The sequence below is a fragment of the Colius striatus genome, unplaced genomic scaffold (genome assembly GCF_028858725.1).
Source record: "Colius striatus isolate bColStr4 unplaced genomic scaffold, bColStr4.1.hap1 scaffold_38, whole genome shotgun sequence".
In the NCBI taxonomy this organism is placed as follows: Eukaryota; Metazoa; Chordata; class Aves; order Coliiformes; family Coliidae; genus Colius; species Colius striatus.
The window spans coordinates 1,261,242-1,278,890 of record NW_026908522.1 but is presented as its reverse complement, the minus strand read 5'-3'; the positions used below and the strand labels follow the sequence as shown (position 1 = coordinate 1,278,890).

At 48.7% G+C, this 17,649-nt stretch overlaps 1 pseudogene; it reads right to left on the bottom strand.

Moving 5' to 3' along the window:
• Positions 1 to 245: 245 nt before the first annotated feature.
• Positions 246 to 12,600, bottom strand: LOC133629310 (T cell receptor delta constant-like; annotated as a pseudogene).
• Between the last annotated feature and the right edge of the window lie 5,049 nt (positions 12,601 to 17,649).

The window sequence follows — 17,649 nt, the reverse complement described above, 5'->3', positions numbered from 1 at the left end:
CAGGTTGGATGCTGCTGTGTAGAAGTGAGAACAGTGGCGTGATCAACTTCTACTTAGCAGGGGGTTAAGAAAAAATACAGTCTCCTCAGTTCAGAGAAAAAGAAACAGCAAAAGCAGCTACAAGTCTTGAAATGAAATCCACTGGCCAGGCAGGACTCGGCAGTACGGAAGGTCTGAAGGGGAGGGTGCTCTGTTGTCTTCTGCGTGGTTGTTGTCAGTAGATTTGGCGTTGGCCGTTTGACCCGTTGTGCTGCTGGGACAAGCTCTCCAGCTGCTCTTCACAGTGCTGCTGCCTTGTTTCCACATCGGCCCTTTAATGCAACCGGGGCTACATGCCATTGTCTGACAGCTGTGAGATCAAGACAGGTAGACACTCACAAAGCTTAACCTGGACTATCTTTTGTGCCTCTTTGTATACCTTAATTTAAAAAGCCTCCCCTCTCCTCTCTCTCCTCCCACTACTTCACATGTCAGTGTTTTCAGAGCCTTGCTTTTAACCCCTTATTTGTGTTCATTTTTCTCCAGGCTTTGTGCTCTACCACTTGAAACAGTCAGTGAGATCTCTCTCAGGCACTTCTGGTAACACCTGAGTTGTTCTGGCAAAGAAAGTTTGCTGCAAAGAAAATTTGGGTACCAGACAGCAAGAACTGAGCTTTGGATATGAAAGGGGCTGTTTTCTTGGTGGTTTGGGAGTGACAATGGGACGATTTTCAGGTGGATTTTTTTGGTTGTTGTTGGGGATGAGGTTTAGATAAGCATTGTGCTTTTTCCCAGAAACCTACAAGAGTTATTTAAAGGGAGCAGGAGCAGGTGAACAGGTGTAATGATAGAGAACTACAAAAAGACAAGGGGTCATTCCTGGCATGAGCTTCCAGTTTTTCTATAGATCAAGCTATGTGCTTCCTTACCTCAGAAAAGAAACAGCTTGATGCTCACGAGTGCATTGAAGGCAATACTTTTTGCCAGGACTCTCAAGCCCAACACAGTCACAGAGAGCATGTTTGTTTTCTCCCCTTCAGCATCTGTTCAGTGATAGAGAAAAGATGAGAGAGATCATGGTCTAGATTTGGATATTGTGACACTGTCAGAAAGTGGGAAAAAAACCAAACCCAAAGGTTATCGATTCAGGGGAAGATGACAGAGATACATGACAACAACATGGGAGGAGGATGTCTGTCTACACTGGGTTTTGCTTTATGATGCTTGTCTGCTGCTAAACCAGATGCCTTTTAAAGCAGCTGTATTTTGATTCCCCTACCCCTGAGAAAATAGATTTGCATGCATTTACCACCAACATTGTCATGTATCTTCACAATCTATTAGGTAACTAACCTTGCATAGAGATGTCTGTGGTGTTGCAAATGTTCCCTGTTACTGATTCTTCAGCCTCCTTTTCTGTAGCATGATAATAAAAAAACGTTACAAATGATAGTCACATTTTTAAAAGGATTAAACAAAATGTTCACATGACCCTTCCCATAGGAACACGTGGGCAGTACAGCCTGAGGCTCCGCTGACCACTCACTAATTCTAAGGTTAATGAAGAGGAGGAGATTTCTCCATGCATTTGCAGAAAACAGAAGAATTATTGAATTGCTTTGGGTTTAGTGTTTGAATGAGTAAAAAAATCAATCCCTTTTTTCAAGAAAAAGAAACAAAATCCCACCACTGTAACTTTTTGCTGTGTTTACAAAGGCTATTTCAGGCTGTGCCAAGATGTTTGCTTCCAGGGGGAAACTATTTAGTCATAACTAAATGTGCATTTTTAAAAAAGACTGTGCTTTACTTTTCTCCCAAAAAAAGTAACTCCAAGTTGTTAAACAGTTCAGATTGTTTATGCTTTTAAACATCTGTCATCTCCACTTGCTCATGTACCAGATGTCTTCCCCATTTCTGCTGGTTACCCAGCACAGCACTCACTAGCAGGAGAAACAGCAAGCATCAGAAGATGCTGCCTCCAGAAATAAGCTGCAGCTGTACCACAAAACTGTACCTAGCAATGCTTCTTTGCCATCGTGTTTGGCTGTGCAAGCCACCTCTGTGCCTTTTGTTGCACTGACCACCTTAATGGTATCGTACAACCCTTCTGATGTCAAAACGGGGGTATTTTGCTCATATATGGCTTCATTAGAGGACACCTCCAAGATGACATTCTTTGTATAGAACTTCCTTGCCAAACAAGCTACTTTCTCGGTGTTGCCATCTTCTTCCAGTTTCTCGACTTCATCACAATGACTTGTGGGTCAGAACTCCTTATGTTGTCTGTAAAAAAAATAAAGCATTGTTTGGGCATGGTTTGGTTTGATGGCCAACTTGTCTGAGGTGCTGTCACTTAAAGTTCATATATACTCCAGCTGTGACTAATTCCTGGCTTTATCAATGACTAACTGCCTTTTCTTCCTCATTATTTCTTACTGCTGCTTCTAAAAGATCAGATCAAAGGCAGAGAGTAGGGGTTTTTATGGGAGCTTTCAGTTCACAGGATTCTAAGCCTCCTTTTTTCCAAAGCTCATTCTTTATTTATAAGTAAAGGACTTGCAAACCAGAAGAGAACATTTATTTATTCCCTTCCAAGAGTCAAATTACACCGCTTTCTCAACAATTTAATTCCTAAAAATAACACTTTGATCAAGGACTGTCTTGCATATTCCAGAGACATAGGAGAATAACTGGTTTTCCTTAACTCTCCCTCCCCTCCCCCAAATCTTCTCCTGATGTGGCTAAAAGGTTTAACCACAGCAAGAGTAACAGGACAAAGAGATGTCAGTTTGTTGCTTCACTATTGTGCAAAGTTACCCCAACGAATGACATTGCAGAAATGAAGTGCTGCTGCTGGACTGGGGGACAAGGTTGATCTTTTCTAGAACAAATGCTCAGATGCAAGAACGACTTTTGTCTCTAAGATGGGGAAGTAGGAGAGAAGCAATCAGAAGTCTGTGAATTGTGGATCTCCACTTCTCCAGGAGTTCCTGACAAGGTCAAGAACTTTCAGCTGTGGGGAAAGTTTTCCTCACTAGACATTGCACGTGCTGTGAGCTATTCCGACACATTCAGGAGACAATGAAAAAGAGTAATACTGGTACTGGGTTCAACAAAAATTCTTTTGCTTGTTCTGAAAAGTGTGACCTTTCTCATCCATCTGCTGTGACATATTGTTTGTTCCACAGCTCCAGGGGCAGTTAGAAGTATAATGCAGAATTGGTATAATAAACTGATTTGAAGGGAAGAACAACCCGAGGCCAATGAACTTCTGATGTCCATGGACAAATCTTCTTACAAGCTTCCTTAAATTAGTGTAATAACCTTCAGAGGTAATGTTTTAGTGTTAAGAAACCAACAAACTTCAAGGCATGACAAATGTGCCCGAGCATTGGAGCTTTGAAAGAGCTTAAAAGATGCTGATAAGCTTTCAGAGGATTTGAAATCCCTGCTCTCTCATCTTTCCAAAGAGTTACTCTGAAACTTTTATATACTTTTCTTTTTCAGTTTCGAAGGCATTTTAGAGTTCAGTTCCCAATTCCAAGCAACACACATGAATGATAAAGGTTTCACAACTGCAGAAGCCTTAATTTCAACTACACAGCAGCAGCCTTCTCAAGGAATTTCTTATGACATACAAGTAATGAAACATGATTGCTTAAACTTGAAAGAGATGTCTTTTCAGGAAACAGTGGTCTCAAAATGATTCAGTAGCCAATAAATCATTGTGATTTCTTGAAAAATAAAATATCTTTGCCCTCAGATCATAGATGGAGAAACCAGGCTGGTTCCACATACAAATGTCAGGACAAGATTAGCAACATGAATTTTGATAAAATCAAGAAACTGCAGGGAATCATCCAGCGTGCTTCCTTGCCAGACAGAGCTCAGCTTATGAAGGCTGGTTAGACAGACAAGAAAAGATTTACATGTCCAGCTTGTCAGGAGCATGCTGATGGATCTCTCTGCTAAAAAGAGGTGCATTAGGCTTTGAATTTTGCATGGCATCTGCCTTGCAGGGTGGTCAAAAGATCTTTCAGGTGTAACATTTTTCTCAACACAGGACACTTTTTTAAGGTTTGATCAAGGGGCTCTGATTTTACTCTCTTTGCCACCAGTACCCCAATACTGAACAACTGAGGTGAAAGCCAAGTAGTACTCTGACATAGCTTCACCTACAGCAAACAGATACCAAACAGGAATCAAACATTCACTGAATTCAGTTGACCTATTCAGTTTAACCCCAACTCTGAATAATTTAGTGTCAGGAGGTTGGGACGTCCCTTTTTTCTATAGTAAGTAGCAACAGGACAAGGGGTGATGGGATGAAGCTGGAACACAAAAACTTCCACTTGAGTACAAGAAAAATCTATTTTCCTGTGAGGGGAGGGAGCCCTGGCCCAGGCTGCCCAGGGAGGGTGTGGAGGCTCCTTCCTTAGAGCTCTTCAAGACCCACCTGGACATGTTCCTGTGTGACCTGATCTAGGTGAACCTGCTTCAACAGGAGGGTTGGACTGGATGATCTCTAAAGGTCCCTTCTAACCCCCACCCTCTGTGATTCTATGATTAAACTAGTACAGAAATGTTCATAAGGTTCCGTTCAATGCTTTTGTATATCATCCTTCTCTCGTCTCAGTGCTGTGTTTCTGATTCTGACATAATAGAAATTCTTAAGGACTTAAATGTCAGCCTGCACAGAAACTTTATTTCCCTTTAAACTGTCAAAGCATGACTTTAATACTTAAATCATCTAACTGCATATGAGAATGTAATAGATAGAAAGCCTACAGTCTAAGTAGCTACTTTAAGGCATTAGGGAGTCTGAGTTACAACTCAGACAAGGTTAGTACATAAAGGACATCTACTTGGCTCCACAGTCAGTTGAGTGCTGTTCCCAAAAACAAGCGCAGCTCTAACAGTTTAAACATGTCAATCAAAAAAGGCTCATTTTGCTATTCCTCCCACATGCATTTCCTTTCCAGGTGCTGTAACATGGTTCTGCCAGAGTCTGCCAGTCCTGTGGTTTCTTTGTTATCTGAGAAGAGGCTTTTCATTTTTTCTCATCTCCAGCATTTTTAAACAGTCAATGTACTAGCAAGCTGCTTCTCTGGCATGATGCACTGGGTAAGACTTTCAGCAGGAGCAAATGTACACAGTGCAACTGTGGTTGATAAAGAGAATTATTTCCAAAAGCATCAACTGAGCCCCATTATTTTGCATTATCTGAAAACACATACACAAATCCCTACAACTGCTTGCTTTTGGGAGGGATTTATGTACATACAGGACTCTTGATGTGAGAAACAAGAGCATCATACCAGCATTTCTGTGAATGTCTGAAATGGCAACACCACTGCTCAGTCTTCCCTCTCCCTGTCTTTTGTTTCCTTCTTGCCACATTCTACTATTCTCTGTGGCATATTTTGCTTCTTTCAACAAACAAACAAGCAAATATCATCTTCCAATCAACGTAGAGTGATGTTAAAATAATGGAATCTGGCAGTTTTGTCTGGCCCTACACTTGCAACTGAGGATTTGCTGGTTGGGAGGAACAAATCTTTCTCCAGAATGATAACTTTGTATTCCTTTAGCCCTTTGGAATTTGAAATGGACTTAAATTGTTCCAAAGCAGACATTTATTCCCATGCAAGACACCCAACAGACCTGGACAGATATTAGGCAGCACCTAAGGGAGTCCCATGACTTTCTGGAAGGAGAGCAGGATGTTTTAGATACGTAACATTACATGGGACATTTTTGCAGCACTTTAAGGACATGCAGACCTCTAAAAGCATCGTAACAAGTCTTAAGGTATGCACCTGGACGTTCAGGATAACGAAGATCTACTTAACAAATTCATCTCCTGTCCCATTATTCATACTTCCACAAAAAACCTTGGGGTGACATCCACCTATTCTTTACATCATAAAATTCCAAATAGAGCTGGGAAGAACTAAGGCTTGTTATAATCCCTGCTCATCACATTTGCATTTTCAGAGCCTAGGCAACTTCACAGCCAATTTTCTTTCATTCTAAGCAGTCTTAGACATGAGGCAGCTGTGAAAATTTAAGCCCAAGGATATTGAAGCTCCTTTCTCCTCTGTTTCCATGCCAGTGGAATTATTTACCTGGTGAAACTATGAATGTGGTGTTAGTGTCACTTATGTTAAAGCTAAACATGAAGAGAAATAACAAAATAACTGCCATGCTCCATTCATCTCCTCTTCAGAGGAGCCTGAGGGGTGACCTCATTAATCTTTACAAATCCATAAAGGTTGGGTGTCAGGAAGATGGAGTCAGGCTCTTCTCAGTAATGTCCAATGACAGGACAAGGGGCAATGGGTATAAGCCTGAACATAAGAGGTTCCAAAGAAACAGAAGGAATAATTTCTTCACTGTGAGGGTGAGGGAGCACTGGAACAGGCTGCCTAGGTGGGTTGTAGAGTCTGGGAACATTCAAAACCCACCTGGATGAGTTCCTGTGTGTCTACTCTAGGTGGTCCTGCTCTGGCAGGGGAGTTGGACTGGATGATCTATCGAGGTCCTTTCCAACCCTTAAGAATCTGTAGTGTCAAAAACTAACTTCTTATACCAGAGAGCTAAAGATCCATCTGAAAACATCTCTCCACTGTCAACTCATGACTAAGTTGTTCATTCCTGCTCAAAATGATTCAGTGAAAATCCACTGGAGGGTAAGACACTTCACAGGAAATTTGGGCCAAATTGCTATCCAGTTAACACGTTAAGTAATGTGAGCCAGCAATGTGCCCTCGTGGCCAAGAAGGCCAATGGCACCTTGGGATGCATCAAGAAGAGTGTGGGCAGCAGGTCAAGGGAGGTTCTTCTCCCTGTCTACTCTGCCCTGGTGAGGCCTCATCTGGAGTCCTGTGTCCAGCTCTGGGCTCCTCAGTTCAAGAGGGACAGGGAAGTGCTGGAGAGAGGCCAGTGCAGGGCCACCAAGATGATCAGGGGACTGGAGCATCTTTCATATGAGAAAAGGCTGCGGGACCTGGGGCTGTTTAGTCTGGAGCAGAGGAGACTGAGGGTGGATCTCAATAGTTACAAACATCTCAATGGTGGGTATCAGGAGGTTAGGACATCCCTTTTTTCTATAGTAAGTAGCAACAGGACAAGGGGTGATGGGATGAAGCTGAAACACAAACAGTTCCACTTAAATATAAGAAAAATCTCTTTTCCTGTGAGGTGAGGGAGCCCTGGCCCAGGCTGCCCAGGGAGGGTGTGGAGGATCCTTCCTTGGAGACTGGACATGTTCCTGTGTGACCTGATCTAGGTGGTTCCTGCTTCTGCAGGGGTTTTGGACTGGATGATCTCTAAAGGTCCCTTCCAACCCCACCATTCTGTGATTCTATGAAGTAATGCACACCCAGTGCTTGGGGATGATGGAGCAATAGCAATATATAGAGGCAGCCTTCCTTAGCAGGCTCAAGCTGAGGATTCACCTGGAAACCCTGGACAGAGTGATTATTGCAGCAGAAAGTTCTTACAATGAACCCAAACTGTTAGATTCCTTCATCCTCCTCCACATTAACAACATTTTACAAATAACATAATGACACTTACTTGGCTCAACTGTGAGAGTCGTCCCTCTTCCAAAAATAAGCTTATCTGTCCTCACACTGCTGATACTTACTGCAATCAATCACTCTTTCCTTGTGGTATTCAAAAATGTTGTAAGAACAGGGGTTGAAAAGCCAGATATTTGTCCTAATCATCCACATGTGCAATCCCATGAGGATTTCCAGATCCACATTTTCTTCCAAAACTGGAAAGGGAAAAACAATAATGATTTCAAAGTGAGGACAGAATTTCCAGCTTCTACCTTTCGTCCACCTTTTAGAGACCCTTTGAGCTCTATTCCCAGGATAAACAGAAATATTAAAAGAATGTTGCATTTGCCTCCTTAATCATTTCAGTCACTCAGCTGCTTTTTTCCCCAAAATATGTTGCCTTTTTTCCTCCTCTAGGTTTTTGTACAGGACCCTATGCTGTTTATATCATTGTGGTGACCCAGCCACCACAGTGATAGATTTCATTGCAAAAAACTGTCACTTCCCGCTTCTTTACTACTCAGAATTTGGATTCTAGTCATGTGACTTCTTGAGTGGTTTCTGATGCAATACACCACATAAAGAAATGTGATATCAGTAAACAGTAAAGAAACATGAAAATCCAGCACTTTTAGTGCTATCTCAAAGCATTTATGACAATCTGCTTCACCTTGAACCTGGTTTCAGTTCTCAGGAGTTTATCTGAGCTCTTATCTGGGCTCTAAAAGTTGGTGTCTGAGGGTCATTTAGTGCCTTAGAAAGTCTTTATGCTGGTTTGAGACAAGGAAGCAGGCAAAATGATTGTTCATAAACACAGACTTATTGTGCACTGTTTGAGCTCAGGATCCAGAGAGGAGAAGACAATGCAGAAAAGCAGGACTGGAGCCCTGGACTTCAGGAGAGCAGAATCTGGGCTCTCCTGCTTAGAAAAATCCCATAGGTTATGGCCTGGGAAAGAAGAGGGCCCTGGAGCTGCTTGATTTTCAGAGATTAACTCCTCCAAGTTCAAGAATGTTTCATCTTGACGATGCAGCAAATGAAGAAACTTTCAAGAACATCTGTGGACCAGTTGCCCCAGTCTTACCAATTTCTAACTACTTTCATTCTAAATTTCCTAACTCTTTCTGGACTCTCCAGTATTTATGGTCTCAAAACCTGTTTTCATGGGAAATGACAAACATCACATTTATGAATTGTTAAAACATTCCTTTGGATTAGCTGACAGTGGTTTGATGGAATCTGCCTTGATGTGCTAAAGCTGCTTATGCACTCAGGTATCTGATTTTTACTATCTCTTGAGTTATTTTTATAAGGGTTTTGGAAGGATTTTCCCAATTACTCCAGCACCTTTTTTTGTTTCTCAGTTTCTTTGCTCTTGTGAGCTAGATTATTTGACCACAGTGTTGGCTATTCTGTGGGCTATTATTTATTTACCTAAGCCCTTGGCTGAGCTTGAAGGGGGAAATATCTAGTTATGACTGACCAAAGCTGGCTTTTTAATTGGATCATGGAGCAGTCTCTGCATCTTCACACCCAGTTCTAAGACACAAAACGAAACAGCATTACTTCATCCTATTCACAAATCAGTGACTCCCCACTGATACAGTGGTTCCCCACTGGATTACTCCGTGTTTATTTGCATTACTGTTGTCATTACTCTTTATTGTGTTTAAGTGTTTTCTCCTCCTTATTCCCTCATTCCTCCCAGGAAAATGTTGAGATGTCTGATGTGATACTTTCAGTCTCTTGAAATGTTGGCAGAAGAAAGAGAACAAGCTCTAAATGCCTCCTGTAACAGACCTGGGTACATCCAGGTGCCTCTCTCACAGCCTTTGCCTGCTGCCAAGTCTTCCCAGAGCAGTGAGAACACACCCAGTTTGTCACTGGGCTCTCAGATGCAACTGAACAGCCTTTTCCCTTTGGGTGGCCACAGAAACACACTTGCCATCACAGCCTCCCACAAGTTGTTGCAGTACCTCTATGCCCCTTGCCAGGAAAGTCAGCTCAGAGAGGTGTAGCAAGTGCCTTGCCTTGAGGCCAGCAACAACCATCCATGATGGATTTAACCCCCCTCTTTCCAGGTCTGCTCTGGCCCTGCCTGTGTTGCAAGCACTCTGCCCTTTTCAGCCCTCTGCTGCTGCAGAAACAGGGTAGTGAAGTGACACTCTGTTTCCATGGGGCACCAGAAACCATGGTGTCTCTTTCCCCAAGATGCTGTTTGCTGATGACTCCATCAGCCTCCCACACAATCAGTTCCTTCATCTTGCTCAGAGGCCACCTGGCCAGTGTCTGTCTGCTTCAGTGAGGAGCAATAAACTGTGATCACTCCAAGGAGCAAAGACTGGAGTGATGCTGGTGTAGCATCAGACACTGGACTGGTAGGAGAACTAAATGGTTCTCTGTGAACTCAGCAGAAAAAGTTTAGCAGAGAAATAGAGCTGGCACCAGGAAGGAGGCAACACCTTCCCCTCTTCTGTGTCAGACAGGAGCTTTTTCTGATTTTCCCATTCAAAACAGTAAGTGCATCTGAAGGACAAAGCCCTTTCTTTCCCAAGCTGGGATGGTGAGGAATCCACTCTCCTGCCCCTGGAATGGCTCTGAATGAGCACAGCAGGGACAAGGACCTCTCACAGGCAAGCAGGGAACAACTACACTGCCCTCCTGAAACCTGTTTTTTTTAAGATGGGCTGCAGTGCCCCATGAGCAGTTTCCAGCCCCAGTTACACCACCAGCCCACAAGATGAGTGAGCAGCAGGTTGGTGCATCCCCATCCCACCTCTGCAGAGGCTGGTCAGATGTCCAACACTGCTGTGCCCTGCAGGGATGGCAGGAAGGGAGCCAGGGGCAGGTCAGGCTGCAGCAGCCAGCACAGCTCCACAGAGCCCTGCAGAGTACAGGGGCAAGCTCAGTTCCCAGGAAACATCAACCCTTTCACTTACCTGTGATGGGGAACATCAGCACACACACGGCAGCACACGTGGCCAGAGCCGCTCGCTCTTGCCTCTCTGCCCGCAGATCAGCTCTGCCCACATCTTCCCTGCCTCAGCTTTGGTCACTGTACTCACCCCAGGCAGTGCTACAGGCTGGGACAGAGAGGCTGGAAAGCTGCTCAGAGGGAAAAGACAGGAGTGTTAATTGGCAGCAGCTGAACATGAGCCAGCGGTGTGCCCAGGTGCCCAAAAACGCCAATAGATTCCAGGCTTGGGTCAGAAATAGTGTGGCCAGCAGAACCAGTGATGGAGGTAACGCCTCTGTGAAGAACAGATTTGAGAAGGGAGGTTGTTGGTCAGTTGCAAAACTGCAGCAGCCACAGGGAGGGAGAATGTGAAAACATCTGGGCAGACCCCAAGGTCAGTGGAGAAGGAGGGGGAGGAGGGTGCTTGGGCACTGGAAGAAAGACTCCTCTGTGATATGTGGTGAGGACCATGGTGAGGCAGCTGTGCCCCTGCAGTCCATGAGGTCCTCAGGGAGCAGAGACCCACTGGCAGCCCGTGGAGGAGCCCAGGCCGCAGCGGGTGGATGCCTGCAGGAGGCTGTGACTGTGCTGGAAGCTCATCCTGGAGCGAGCTCCTGGCAGCAGCTGGGAGCCTGTGGGGAGGTGCCCGTGCAGAGCAGGTTTGTGTCAGCGCTTGTGAGCCTGGGAGGGCCCCGGGCTGGAGCAGTGTGTCCCCGTGGGACTGTTGTGGCGGTGGGTGACCCCCGCTGGGGCAGGGTGTGAGGAGCTGCCCCCATGGCAGGCCCCAGGCTGGAGCAGTCGGTGAGGAGCTGCAGCCCGTGGGAAGGAGCCACGCTGCAGCAGTTGGTGAGGGACTGTCTCCCGTGGGAGGGACCCCACAGTGCAGCAGTGGGAAGTGTGAGGAGGCCTCTCCCTGAGCAGCAGCAGCGGCAAAGTCCATCTGTGATGAACTGACCACAAGCCCCATGGTCTGCGCTGCTGGGGGGAAGGAAGGGGAGTCCTGGCCAGAGGAGGGGTGGGGGAAGGTGTTTTTCAGACGGTTTTATTTCTCATCTCCTTGCTCCTCTTTTGTAATAATCAAACCTTTTTCTCCCCAAGTTGAGTCTGTTTTGCCCGTGACGCTCACTGCTGAGTGACCTCTCTGTCCTTAACTCACAAGTGGTTTGTTCTATTTCTCTCTCTTTCCTGTCCCATTTAGGAGGGGGAGTGATTTAATGACTTGGTGGACACTGGTCTAAACTACCACAACTCACCTGGCAGCAAAACCTCTCTGGGCAAAAAGAGATGTGCTGTAGGGCCACCCCAAGTTTTCTCTGGAGCAGCACTGCACGCCGTTGCTGCTGGGATTCTGAAGATGGCCCCACAGCTCTCAAGCTGTCCCTTGCTCCTGTTACAGTCTCAGATCTGGGAAAAAAAAAGCACAAATTCCCTATTCTGCTCCAAAGCTTCCAAATGACACTGTATTTCCCTCATTTTCTCTACCCAGTCCTCAGGCAGCTAAGTTGTGGGCTACACTGAGTGAGCCTGAGCCATGCCCAAAACCACAGCAAGGCTATTTACAGACCCCACCAGCTGGGCCATGGCTGGGTGGGAACCAAAGCTAACAGCAAAAACTGTTTACAAAGGCCAAAAGGTTATGGAGTGTGACAGGGGTAAGGATCAGCCTGAGACATGGGGAGATGGCAATCAGAAGGGTCAGGACAGAAAGGGACAAAACCAACTGAAATGACCCTTTCAGAATCAACACTGGAAAACTGATGCTGTAACTACACAACTCTCCGGGGAGCAGCACTGAAAAAGTGTGGGAACAGTCCCCAGTTTTGAGGCCCAGAGTTGGGGCAGTGCCAGGAGGTTTCTGCTAAAACTCATTTACATTTCCCGTCCCTGTGTGTGCGAACAGCACAGAAGTAGCGGGCAGAGTCCTGTGGGCTCGGGGCACTTAGAGACAGAGCTGTCCTAAACCGGGAATTGTCCCGGGACACAGAGGCTCGACCATTCACTGCCGGTGCACGTTGAATCAGTGATGAACTAGGGGAGATAAAGGACACCCACTCCAGCCTGCCTCCGGGTGCCTGACGGTACCATCTCATTGCGCATGTCCCGAAGTCGAAGCCGTGTCCGCGGCAGAAGAGGAGCACGGAGTCCCCGGGCGCTCGCTGCCCTCCGCCGGCCTCCACCAGCCTCAGCTGCGCCCACACGCCTGCGGACGGACGGACGGACGGAGAGCGCGGGCACCGGGCACGGCGCGCCCACGGCCCGAGGACGGGCACCCGCCGCCCCAGCGCCCCCCGCCCGGCCCGGACACAGCCGCAACAGCGGGGCAAGCCCCGCACCCGAACCCTCCCTCACGCTGCTCTTCCCTCTCTCCTTCTCACTTTCCCTCGCCCTCTCCCGGCTTCTCCTTCTCTCTCCACCCGTCCCTCTCCCTGTTCTCCCCCTCCCTGTCCCCCTCCCTCCCGCTGCCGCTGCCCCCGCCCCGGGCTCGCCGCCCTCCCCGCCCGCCGCCTCTCACCTGCCGGCCCCAAGGCCAAGCCCGAGCCCAGCAGCCACGGCCCCGGCCCGGCCGCCATCGGCGGAACAAGGGCCCGGCGGGGCCGCACACGAGCCGAGCGGAGCCGAGCTCGGGCCCGCCGCTACCCGCCCCGTCGCCTCGGCCCCTCGCCGCCACAGCGCCCGCGCCTCTGCCCGAAGCCCGCACGGCCGCCCCGGCCCGGCCCCCCGGCGACAGGGCCCCTCCGCGCAGGAGAAGGGGCGGCGCCACAGCACCGGCGCGGGCTGGCCCCCTGCTCGGCCCCAGCGCTCCTGCGCACACGCTCAGCCCCTGCCGAACGGTGCTGGCGAGCTTCAGAGCTGCAGGAAACGAGGGGACGGTGCCGCAGATGACCCGACGGCATCAAAAGGCTGCTCCGTTCCATCGGCGCTAAGAGCCGCGGCAGAGATGTGGCGGGGGGAGACGTGCGGGAACGGACAGCATTTGCCTTCAGCACATGTGCGGCTGACAGCGCTCTGCAACGAGCGGCTGATCCAGCGCAGGGTTGTGCTGCTGATAGCCTGAGGCACCTCAGCCGGCTGCAGCAGTGGGCTGCCAGCAGCCTCACAGAGCTCAACAAGCACTTAGGACACATTGCTGCACCGGGAGCAGAACAGCCCTAAGCACCAGGACAGTCCATGCTCACCCAGCTGGAAACAGCTCTGCAGAGAAACACCTCGGGGTTGTGGTGGACACCAAAGTTTCCGTGAGCCAGCAACGTGCCCTGGCGGCAAGGGCAGCCAGCGGCATCATGGGCTTCTCCTCTCTCTACTCCTCCCTCTCCTCCCCGCCTGCGCGCCACCAACAGCCCAGCGCAAGGGACGGGCTGTCAGCCGGCAGCGGCAACTCGCGGGTGTCTCCCCGTGCCCCGCACCCCCAGCCCGCTCTCTTTGACAACTTCCATCTCTTCTATCAGTTTCTAACCATCCTTTGACCAATTCTGTCTGTCTCTTTAGGATCACCCCAATTCAAGCTAACTTGAGGCCAGGCTGATTTGTTCAGGCTATAGGGTTTATGGCACATTCCTGCCAAATCTCTTCTCTCTGGACTGAACAACTCTCAATGGCATGTCACCATCAACTCAAGCTTTGACCTTGAACAAATATTGGAGAATGTTGACACACATTACCCACATTTTTCCTGACCCTGAACACTGATTTCCTCACACACATCACACCAGAGGGGCTTCAAATACCCTGGACACTGATTCCCTCACACACATCACACCAGAGGGGCTTCAAACACCCTGGACACTGATTCCCTCACACACATCACACCAGAGGGGCTTCAAACCTTTTATGTTCACACACTGGGCACAAATCATTTCCCACAGACACACACTGGCTGTTACAGAACAGTGGGGAGAGCAGCGGGGAGGGTGCTGCAGAGGCCGGCTCTGCAGGACGCCTCAGTCTGATCCCTCACCAGTGACCTCTCCTCCTTCCTCTCCTTCCTTCCCCTGTTGCCATGTTGGGCTCCCTGGCCTCACCTTCCCTCTGTGCCCTGAGGCGAGCCCGCCTCTGATTGGCTGCGGGGCTGTCACTGCCCTGGCTGGGCCCGCCCTCCCTGAGGCAGCGTTTTCTCTGATTGGCTGAGGAGCTGTCACTCTCTCCTGGGCTGGGCCCGCCCTCCCTGAGGCGATGGTGTCTCTGATTGGCTGCGGGGCTGCCACAGCTGTGGCTGGGCCCGCCCTCCCTGAGGCACCGCCGCCTCCGATTGGCCGCGGCGCACACGTCAATCACGGCTGTGCCCGCGTCCTGGGCTGCCATTGGCTGTGCGGGGCTCTGGCTCCCCTGTGGGCAGCCGCTGCCAGGACAGCAGCTCTGCCTCTGGGCTCGGCGCTGCCCGAGCCAGGCTGTAACAAAGACGCGATGGACACGGAGGGACAGGAGAAAGCCCCCAGCCCTTCAGGAAGGTCTCAGAGCAGCCTGTCAGGCAGCAAGGGCTGGGAGGGTGGAACTTGGCTGGCTGACATGGATCCTAGGACCTCTCTACAAGGGTAGGACACCCGGGGCTGAGGGCTTCCTTCTGTCCCTCAGCGTCCTGGCGTTTGCAGGGTGGGCTGAGCAGACTCGCTGTGCACCATGAGGGACACCTCACACCGCAAAAGAGGGAAGTGGGGCAGAGCTTGGCTGGCTGAAAGGGTCCCCTGGCATCTCTCTGGAGGGGAAGGAAAGCTGCGACTGCCGGCGTTCCTCTGCCGCTCAGGCTCTGCCGCTGATTTCTTGTCTCCGAGCCCCTCCTTCTGGCAGAGCAGCCGTCCTGCATGCGACTGACACCCCTCCCGCAGCCAAAGGGACGAGCAAAGTCCCTCACAGCCAGCCAGACTCCACATCTTGTCCCACAACACTCCAGCAAAAGACACCTTTCCCCTCAAAAACCCACCTGAACCCCACTTTTCCCCTCAAAACCTCACCCAAACGCCACTTTTCCCCTCAGAATCAGGAATTGTTTGGTGGTTAAAGCCCCTGAAGCTGCTGCAGTCCCAGCGCTCCCCACACCCTGCCCAGCCCAGCACTGACCCACGGCCTCAGCACCTCAGCCCCACGGCTTTGGGGTCCCTCCAGGGCTGGGCACTACCCCAGCTCCCTGGGCAGCCTGGCACAGGGGCTCACACCCCTCTCAGGGAAATGGTTCTGCCTCAGCTCCAGCCTCAACTCCCATCCAAACTGCACTTATTCCCCTCAAAACTCCACCAATAACTCCACTTTGCCCTCAAATCTCTACTAAACTCCCACTTTCTCCCTCAAAACTCCACCAAAAACCCACTTTTTCCCCTCAATTCTCCACTAAACTCCCACTTTCTCCTCAAAACTCCACCAAAACCCCCTTTTCCCCTCAATTCTCCACTAAACTCCCACTTTCTCCTCAAAACTCCTTGAAAACCCCACTTTTCCCCTCAAATCTCCACTAAACTCCCACTTTCTCCTCAAAACTTCTTAAAAACCCCGCTTTTTCCCCACAAAACCCCCAAAGCCCCACTTTTCCCCTCAAAACTCTAACAAACACTTTTTCCTCTAAATTCCAAGAAATCCTTTTTTTTTCCCACAATACTCCACCAAAATCCTACTTTTTCCCTCAAAACTCCTTCAAGATATGACTTTTTCCCTCCAAAACACCACAAAAACCCCACTTTTTCCTCAAAACTCCACTGAAACCCCTTTTTTCCTCAAAACTCCATCAAAATCCCACTTTTTTACTCTGAAAGCCCCCCAAACCCCCAGTTTTTCCCTCCAAACTCTGACAGAATCTCAATTTGCCTTCAAAATTGCACCACAACTCCATCAAAAACCCCCTTTTCCCCTCAAATCTCTACTACCACTTTTTCCCTCAAAACCCCTTCAAAACCCAACTTTTTCCCACCAAAACACACCTTTTCCCCTCAAAGCTCCACTGAACTCCACCTTCTCCCCTCAAAACCCCCCTTTTATCCCTTAAGACCCCAAAACCTCCCCTCTTTCCCCTCAAAACCTCCGTTTTTCCCCTCAACCCCCCCTTTTCCCCTCAAAAACCCCTCTTTTAACCCTTAAGACCCCAAAACCTCCCATTTTCCCCTCAAAACCGCATTTTTTCCCATCAAACCCCCATTTTCCCCTCAAAACCCCTCTTTTATCCCTTAAGACCACAAAAACTCCCCATTTTCTCCTCAAAACCCCCTTTTTGCCCTCGAAGGACCCCTTTCATCCCTTAAGATCCCCAAATCTCTCCTTTTTCTCCTCAAAACCTCCCTTTTTCCTCCTAAAACCCCCTTTTTCCTCTCAAAAACTCCTCTTTTAACCCTTAAGACCCCAAAACTTCCCCCTTTTCCCCTCTAAACCCCCCTTTTATTCCTTAAGACCCCCAAACCCCCCTTTATCCCCTCAAAATCTCCGTTTTTCCCCTCAATGCCCCCTTTTTCCCTTCAAAACCTCTCTTTTATCCCTTAAGATCCCCAAACCTCCCTTTTTTCACCTCAAAACCACTTTTTATCCCTTAAGATCCTAAAACTCCCCCTGTTTTGCCCTCAAATCTTGCCTTTTATCCCCTAAGACCGCAAACCTTCCTTTTTCCCCTCAAAACCACCTTTTATCCCTTAAGATCCCCAATCTCCCCCCCTTTCCCCTCAAAACCCCCCTTTTATCCTTTAAGACTCCACAACTCTCCCTTTTTCCCCCAAAAGTCTCCTTTTATCCCTTAAGACCACAAAATCTCCCCTTTTTCCCCTCAAAACCCTTTTTCCCCTCAAATCCTTCGTTTTTCCCCTCACCCCAGCCCTTTTTCCCTCAAACTCAACTTTTTCTCTCAAAACTCCACCAAAACTCCCCTTTTCCCCTCAAAACTCCTCTAAACTCCCACTTTTGCATCAAAACTTCACCAAACCTCACGTTTTGGCTCAAAACTCCCCCCAAACCCCCCTTTTTCCCCTCAATACCCCACTTTTGCCCCTCAAGACCCTCAAACACCCCATTTATCTCCTCAAAACTCCCCCAAAACCTCCCTTTTCCCCCCTCAAAACCTCTCTTATCCCTTAAGACCCCAAAACCTCCCCATTTTCTCCTCAAAACCCCCTTTATCCCCTCAAAACCCCCCTTTTCGACTCAACCCCCCCTTTTATCCCTTAAGACCCCAAAACCCCC